This window comes from Cynoglossus semilaevis, chromosome 7 (assembly GCF_000523025.1).
Source record: "Cynoglossus semilaevis isolate Cse_v1.0 chromosome 7, Cse_v1.0, whole genome shotgun sequence".
Taxonomy (NCBI): Eukaryota; Metazoa; Chordata; class Actinopteri; order Pleuronectiformes; family Cynoglossidae; genus Cynoglossus; species Cynoglossus semilaevis.
Genome location: NC_024313.1, coordinates 11,141,600 through 11,150,882, shown reverse-complemented (window position 1 = coordinate 11,150,882; position 9,283 = coordinate 11,141,600). Strand labels below are relative to the sequence as shown.

Below are 9,283 nucleotides of genomic sequence, written 5' to 3'. Positions count from 1 at the left end.
AGAAGAGGAGGTGTAATGGAGCTGTAGGTGATGATGTCAGGACCAGTTTGTCAGTGCGCAGGTTTTACAGTCGTCTTCTTCCTCTGTGGGAGATAAAAACTTAGGCAAAGATCCAGAGACAGAGAGACAGAGAGAGAGAGTCAGGCGGAGCGGCGTCACTCCGCGACCTCAGGTGAACCTCCATCAGTTTGATGTAAATGAATCAGGACGGATTTCCTCTGTTGATTCAGCAAACAGTGAAGCAAACGTTGTCCCGGCGCCCCTGCTGTCATCCAGAGGGAATGACAGCCGTTCATCTGCTGCTGCTGCTGCCACTGTTGACTCACTGTTGACTCACTGTTCACACCACCTTGGCATGAAGGTGTCAACAGTCAGCAGCATCACTCCATCTGTATTCAGGGCTGAAAACACAGGGCTATGAGTCTGTTGGGGTAAATAGATTCAGAGATCAGCTGAACAGGCAGAGCTGAGAGAATTAAAGTCTGCAGAACGGGTGTGAATGGGTGTGAATAGGTGTGAATGCAATAATACTTAAAGTATTTTGAGTTGTTGGGAATTGGATTAGATAAGACCCTGAGCTTCCTTATGTCTCGCCTGTAGGTGGTGCTACAAACATGGCTTTTTTTTATCAGTGATTCTTTCTGTTCTGTTCTTTTAGCTGCTTTTATCATTTCTTTTTTATTGATATTTCACTTTCTGCTGCGTGGCTCCATATGCTGTAGTAACTGTGGGGTGGAGTCTCAGCCACAGCAGCAGCATCAGCATGAACAGACCACCAGCTCACAATAATTGGTTTCATTCATCAACCTCCAGGACGGCGAAGCTGTGAAGACAGGCTCAGCATTTAACGCTGGTCCCTCTGGTCCCTCTGGTCACCTGGTCCAGTTCCACTGTGGACCTGCTTCATTGTTTCACTTTGTTCTCGACTCTTTGACCGTTAGTTGTGGAAACCACTGTGGTCAGGAACAGATGATTTGGTTGTGAGTTGTGAGTTGACGATGTGTTAGCGACACAATGAACAGATGGACTTTTTTGTTCCTGTGTAGAAGTATATGTTATTTGCACAGATCTGCACAGATGTGGTTTGTCTGGGAATTAAACCCAGGACTCTCTGCTCTTTTGGTGAGAGGCTGCTGTGGTTACTGCTTCACTGAAACCTGCAGAGACAGTTTTTTGTGTGGTTTGTCTGCAGTGTGACCTCCTGTCATTCACTGACGCTGTCACGTGTCATAAAACCCAGACTTCTTCTGGAGTTTGGGGAAAATCCTTCTCCTCATGTTTTCTTCACTCTCACTTTATATTTTGTCACCTTGAGATTTGAAGTCAGTTTATTTGGTGACAGGGAGAATGGGAAGGGAATGTGCTGTGCCTGGCTCAAGGGCACCTTGTAGCAGCAACTGCTGACAGATATAACGGATGTTGGATCTGATTTTCCAGATATTTCTGTGTGGTTTAAGATCCTGGTCACATTTTGCGACAACGTCTGACAGGAGAGAATTTAAATTTGTTTCACCTTCGTGACCTTGTCAGGAAACAACTCTCAGATCGTTCTCTAAGTTTCCTTAAAAATAAATAAATGGGGGGATAATATCCATCTTCTGGCTGTTTGCACGAAGGGTCTTGCAGTTTGATGGATTCGGGTCTATTGTGGGGTTTATGGACTGGTTGTTATTCCCGCCATCTGAGGTATTAAAGTTTGACCTCATTAAAAGTTATTTCGTACCAAAAAAAGGCCCGCGCCATTAGGCTGATGCTTGTCAAAGAATGTGTAGCATCAGAGCTTGACGATGGTGGCGCTGTAGGACGATGTCTGGTCTGGGACAGGAGCTGAGGTCTGAGGGGGACGGAGGAGGAAGAGGAGGAGGTTTACCTCAGATGAACTTCTTTACTCGACGATGGTGGAGCTGTAGGACGATGTCTGGTCTGGGTCAGGAGCTGAGGTCTGAGGAGGAGGAGGAGGAGGAGAAGGTTTACCTCAGATGAACTTCTTTACTCCATCTGATTTATGCAGCGTTCCTCTTCCATTTATTTTGTTTTTTTTTTACTTTTACACACACACATCCGACCCACTTCATCTTCCTCTTCCTCTATATCTGCTCCGTCTCATCATCCAGGATGATGGACTTTGGAGACACTCTTCTTGGTTCTGGGCTCTTCCTCGGACGCGGACTCCTCCGTCCTCCACCCACGGAGACCATACGAACGAGTCCGAGAAAATTCAATTTGGAGCGTGAGCACCAATATAAATCCCAGTGTCTGTGATCCATGCTGTTGTTACCCGACGGTGCAATATTATTTATTTTAAAAAACACCGCTGAGATACGAGGTGCATGGTTCACTTTGATCGATGTTGTTGCAGCCTCAGATGAGTTTTCACATTTGCTAATGCACGAGTACACCAGTGTGAACCTGACGCATTTGTCATTGGCAAATTAAAATAAAGAGCCCAAATAACTCCTAAAAACAATAGTAAATGCTGCTGAAGTTTGCAGTTTAGTTCTGAACCTCTGCTAGGTTCAAACTGCAAGACTTTTTTTTCTCAGTTTTTTATTTCATGATTCTTCATGAATAGTGAAAATTCTATCTACTAATATAATTTATGCCTGTTTAGCTACGCAAGTCCAGACTTGTTGAAATGAATATGGTGATATGAAAGAATATGAATGAGGTGAAAAAGGTCAGTTCTCATGGAAACAGCCACGACAGAGAGGAGACGTTTGTCTTTATATTAGTCTCTGTCAGCATTTAGGAAATCTTGGAAAAAAATTAAAAAGCCCCTGAAGTAAATTTTTAACCAGGTCTTGGAGACTGGAGAGAACTCCGAGTGCCTTGTGGTTCCGGTGATGTCTGATCAAATGTGCCATCGTCCAATAAGGTCTGCCGAGGCCGTGCGTGGAGTTTTTTGCTCCTATAAATAATGATGATGTTAATAATTGACGAAGATGGATCTGAACGCCGGTGTTTCCTGCCGCTGCAGCCGCAGGTTGACTTCACTCTGTTTGTATTCTGCAGCCTGAGCAGCTTGTCTTTGGAAGCGTGCAGCTGAATCACATCTGAATCTCATTCATTCAAAGCACCTCATTAATCAGTAACGATAGCTCCACCAGCAGGCCTTTTTTTAGAAAATGACTCCAAACTTTCCACATATGCTCTTGGAAAAACAGTTTGCAGTGGGTGTAGAAAGTAGGTCTGGATTGTTTTTCAAATATTATGTTTAAATGAGTTTTACCTGAAACCATGGTCGTATGAAGATCTTTGAAGTCCAGCCTTTCATGTTGTTAAGAAACCTGAAAATGCTGTTGGACCTGGGCAGCTGTCTGCTGCAGTGAACGGCTAAATGAATAAGTCAGAAGGTCTTGTGCAGGCACAAAGGCCTTATGTCCAACAACCAGCTGTACAGTACAGTGGATACGCCATCTTTTTGGGCCTTAGAAGAGTTTCTACGAGTTCCATGTTTTGGGTTTTACACCAGATATCATCAGTTTGTCTTTGTGGCCAAGCAGAGTGATTTAGTTTGGTTGATGACTACAAAACATGTCGCAATAAGAAGTGCTAAGCTGTGGTGTAAGAAATGATTCATGTGCAGGCACAGGTGTTGACAGGGATGTGTGAGAAACATCCTGTAGTGGTAGGAATGCAGCAGATTCAGAGTTTTTTCAGTAAACATCGAAAACCACTTTTTTGAGTTCTCTATGCTCCTAGGTCTGTAGGTGGTCTGTAGCTCAGACCGAAAATGTGACACGTTGTTTTGTTGTCTTTCTGTAGCTTAGACTGAAAATGTGACACGTTGTTTTCTTCTTCTTTGTCTACCACGGAAAGTGGAGCTGAGTGTTTTTTTCTACAGTAAGGCTGTGGTTCACAAACGTCGTTGGTTATTTTCCACTTCCCAATAGAATATCCTCCAATTCTTTGTCTTTTTGAGCCGAGCGCGTCACTAACATTTCATCCAGACGTCAAGGACCCATATTCATTTGCAACAGAGTTTTGTAATCCGTCTCCCCTTCGGGGTCCTCATCAGTTACCGTTTGTCACCACAGCTCGTCACTGTCACTGAACCATTTTAGAGCTCTTTGCCTCTTCATCACTTTTTTCACACCGCCACTCCTGTCACCTCCTGCAGGTTTAACATGATCATTATATTTAGTCCGTTGGCCGTCGGCGACGTACAGTAACTGAGGAGCTGACGCCGTCGTCCGCCGACCGCGCTGCTAAACTCTCATTTTAAGGCAACAGCAGGTTGAAGGGGGAGAATGTGGGCTAATGGACGTCAGTGTTTATCAAGCTTATCAGGTGCTTCTCACACATCTACACTTGATCTAATCTGAAACACACATCCCAACCTGTACTTAGCACCCGGCCCTGACATTTATGAGAAACACGACTCTCGCAGCAGTGGGAGCAGTTGAGCAGGGACAGTGTGAACACGAAGGCCAAATATGCTGTCGTTTCCTGTTTTCCCTTTAGATTTTTCTCCAGATTTTTTTTTCGCTTGAGTTTCTTCTCGAAACTTCCCTGGTTTTTCTGCTGTTTCATTGAGCGTGTGCAGAGCATGTACGTGAAAAGAGGGATTGAACAGATTCACCTTTTCTCAAGTTCACATCGGTGGCGGTGCCAGGTTGAGTTGTGGGAGTTTATTTGACACGCCACAGCGCTGGGGAGTTCTCGGGTTTCGGCTGGTGGACGCATCAGGCCGCGCTGTGTAACGCACCTGTCGCCGTCAGTTAAAGTGCAGGGAGCGTGACGGCCGCGGTTGGGCAAGAGAGGGGGGGTTACTTTGAGGGGTTCTGTTGAGGGGCAGCGTTACTTCCGGTGGTCCTTCAAATGAACTCACTGTTGGAAGTGGTTTTGTTTGTTAGAGCGAAGAGAAGATTTGGTTTTGCAGGGTCCATGTGGAGATCCATGGTCGTGAGGATGGGTGGGGCCGGGAGAGGGCAGAGTCAGGTTCCCACTCTACACCCCACCCTCTCTTATCGACCTCCTGCCAGAGGCCAGTACCCTATACATAGTACTGATGCTGCTCTTTAGCTGTCTAGCAGATGGTCGCACTGCTGAGCGAGGATCACTTCACCTCAGATTCCCTGGCTCGGGACCAAGTCAGCACCCCAAAGTTCAAAAGAAAGTGTCTTTGAGTGTGTGCGTCGACCGTGGACGTACACACACAGATGATTTGTTGTAGATTTCGAGCTCTGATCTCAGATCTCCTCTCCAGAGATTAGATCCAAACCAGCGATTTATTTGCGATGTTGGCGTTGTCGCTGCTCCTGCTCTTTCTCCCGTTGCCTCACTCCGCTCAGATGACTGGATGGCATCTGGTCCCTGTCATGTTTTTATCCCCGGTGCAACTCTGACCACTTCTGGTTCTGAGGAAGCAGTGAAATAAATCAGAACTAAGTAGATTTGACCTTTTCAGTATCGATGCATACTTTAAACCTCGATATGCTTGAACTCAGCCGACAGTTTACGAGGTACAACGAGGAAGAACGGAAGTGATTTAAGGCAACTCATAAATCAGACCTCCATGAACGCCATCGTGTTTGGTCGTTGCCTCGACTTTTTTTTAGTGTGTTGATCGTTGAGGTAACAGCAGTTTGGGGTCGAGGATACTGGATACGTATTCACGACCAACCACATACAAACAAGTCGTCATATGGATCATATCACACTTCTGGTCAGGGTTCTTTTAAAGTATGTAGTGTTTCCTAAAAGTAAAACAAAACATTAAACGTTATATGCTGGCACAGAGGCATTATTCAATCACAGCAACATCACAGTAGAAGAATGTTTTATTTTACATTCTGTAGGGCTTTTAAAACCAAATATACTGCTTTGCTACCAGCTGTTGCTTACCGAAAATGTATTGATGCCTTTATGCCTGCACGAAAAAGCAGTAAAACAGCTTCTGGCCAAATTCACAAGAAAAAACATTGAAACGTAATAGAACTTGTCCACCTGAAATATATCATTTTTAGTGTCCTCTGATAATATCCTCTGATCCGGTGTCTCCTGGTGTGAATGAGAACCAGGATGTGAGCAGGCACAGAGGCGTTGATTGTTGTTGATTGACTTTTTAAACATAAAGTTTTAAAGTCATACTCTTTCACATCGGAGGTAAAGTTAGCTAACTTGCTAACAGCGTATGAATCCACCGGCCTCACTGTTCTTTTTAATGATCAGAGAAGATTTGATGCTGCTGTAGTGATGGTAAATCTTGTAGTAACCATTTCAGACAGTCCACTTTAAATCCTGAACTATTGCAGCTCCTCAAGCACATTATCAAACTGGAGCTCAGTAGCTGCAGAACAACGCTACAATATGCAGGAGGTGCTTCAGGGTGTCTGCAGAGTGGAACAAGTGTCTGGTCTCTGCCTTTAACAAATGCTGAACATTACAGCCGTCATAAATGCAAGGCAATAAACAAGGATGATGGTGTGCATCACCAAGCAGTGTTTTATGCCCACGGAGGGTCATAAGTTCAGGTTAATTGCTTTTTAGAGCAACTGTTCTGCCAAATAAACACATTTTGTGAGACTCACCTAAGAGACAGCGCTCGTGTCCTAACGCAGCTCTGGTTTGGTGGCTGTCATGAAGACACAGCAGCAGAAACACGCCGTGAAGGACGCAAATACGTTTTCTCCGAGCAAATGTTGCTCCGTGTCATAACAAGAGCCGCAGCGTCAGGATGGTGTGAGATGAATGCTTGTTCTGCTTGTTGTTTTGTCCTTTTGAACCATAAATTGAGTCGTCATTTTCTGTGTAAACCTCCTCCTGGTGGCAGTAAGATTGATTCAGTGACAGCAAGGCTTATTCTGGGGCCTATAAAACCTGGATGGCGTCATTTGTTATTGGCTGTTACCCAGTCAAATCTGTTGGAAGATGTATTGGTCGGCCAGCGAGTTGTACGTCACACCAGAAAAATACGACTTTGTCCTTTAATTACCCCTGAACCAAGATGGACATGTCAGAATAAATAAACAAAGAACTTGGGTTCACCTCAGTGAGGTGCAGAGTTGCATTGTGGGTCATTTAAAGCCCACTTGTTTGTTGTACCACCTGAACTCCACCACACTGTCCGTCCTGAACCTCATCACATCCAATCAAAGTGTTCCAGTCAGACTGGCCATGATTTACAGCCTCTTTGATCTGAACGTTATTGATCTGTCCCAGATATTTGAGAATATCATTCTCTCACAGGAGCAGCTTTTAATTAACTTCTGTATTATTTAGCTCTTTGTTAATTCACCAAATGAGACCTGGAGCCCACTTTGTTCATTTGTTGCAAAGGAATTTATTGCATTTCTTAATTAGAAGATTTTTTTTTCTTTTACATTTAGGTAAAACACAGTGGACGTTAACTCACTTTTAATTAGTGTTTGACTAAAAGTTACCTCTAACACCACGTTCACGGCTTAATGGCTAAAGTTTAGCAGAAAGTAGCTTGACATTGATGAGAGAGGTCATGTAGCCTCAGCTCAAAGTTCACATCAACACACAGTTCATGTAGCCTCAGCTCAAAGTTCACATTGTTAGCTATTCCAAAAAGTGTTAAAAAGAAGCTAACGTGTGAGTTTGTGGTTACCTTAGCAAGAAAGGGTGGAGCAGACAAAAAACTAAAAAATTAAACCTAAATAAGAAAATACTTTATATGTAGGTATTGGTCAGCAGACAAAACTTTACCCAAAATACTGCAAAATAACTAAAGCCAGGATTTGAGCTTGCTTAAGATTAACTAAATCAAACTGTAGTTGCACAGAAATAGGTCAAATATTCCCAAAGAGTGAAGAAAAATAATTGGAAATCAACTATTTATGTAATAATAATGCTAATGATAATCCTTATTTTTCAACAAAGTCGGCCTAAAAAGTATTTAAAAAAAACACGCAAAAATATATTTCACAGGGATATTTAACGCCAGTGGTGAAAAAAGTTAATTTTCCTGCACTTTGGTAACACCTTTTTTTTTGTTATATTTCAAAAGAGCAGCTTCACGTTGCCTGGATAATTAATTTAAATCGTGCCACTGTTGCAGAAAATAGACAAAGATGGAAACAGAGAGCGAGGATGGAATTAGAATTCAAGTGCAAACACAAGAACTTCAAAAGCCATGAACAACACAGTGACTTCTTTGTTCCCGGCGGTATCTGTTAGATCTTTGACAGCCTTAAAAAGGAGAGAAGAAAAGGAGAAAAGTTTTCATTTCCAGACTTTCTTAGACGTAGAAGAAGACACTAACGACGTCCAAACGCCCCCAGACCCCTGTGACGAAGTCTTTGGTTTCGTACCAGAGGGTTTTTTTTGTGTGTGTTTTTGAAATACGGCGCCGGTCTGTTACCTGGCCTCCTGACGCCGTGGATGCTCGACTTCAGCTTCTGTCTACAGCCATCGAATTAATGCTGCTGTGAAGGAGGCGAGAGCCAGAACCATGGCAACCATCAGCTCAGATTAGTGTGGGACGGGAGCTGGCAGGAGACATGCACACAATACAGAAACAATCTGCACACACACACACACCCACACACAAATCGATATCAGCGTGCGAGTGTTTGTGTGTGTGCTGCCAAATGGAGCCTGGTCCTCTCCGTTCTGACACACACAGATGTTCATTTGTGGTCTGCACAGACTGAACGGACGGCCGTCTGTGGAACAGGTTCAGCACTGACTTCACTGCCGTAATGATCTGCTGTATGGATTTCTTGAACTGTTTTCTTCTTCACTGATGAAGTAGCTGTTACCACGGCGTTCATGCATAATTGACTGTCTCCAAACAAGAGCTTTCTTTTATTTACATTGTTGAGATAAAGTGCTCAACATTAGATACCAAATCATATATTTATGTCGGCATCATTTCTTTAATAAATAATAATGTTCTTAATATGGATTTTTGTTTTTGTTAGTCTGGTGATAATATTAAGACTAAAGCGACACCTTAGATGTTTCTCAACTACAGGATCAATAAAATTCAAATTTTTTGTGCTACGGTATCGTCATGCTAATGAAAGCTAACAGGCCAGTTAAAGCTTCAGCCAAAGCTGAGTTCAGCTGATGTTGGCCCAGTTGAGTGTTCTCCCTGTGGGTTCAGTTTCCTCCCACAGTTCAAAAACATGCAGCAATATGTTAATTCATGATTGACCTGAGGTGTGAATGTGAGTGTGAATAGATGTTTGTGTTGAACTAGTAAAACATCCAGGGTTCCTCCCTCTACCATGTTAGCTTCTGGTATTTAGGTCCAGCTCTAATCCAAAAAGGATTGGGTGATGGAATGAATAAATGAATGAATGAACTGATG

The 9,283-nt window shown here is 43.4% G+C and overlaps 1 protein-coding gene across 1 annotated transcript in view; it reads left to right on the top strand.

The window, feature by feature from the left end:
* The window catches only part of ryr3 (ryanodine receptor 3), an 85,006-nt gene that overhangs the window by 6,002 nt on the left and 69,721 nt on the right, over nucleotides 1–9,283 (top strand).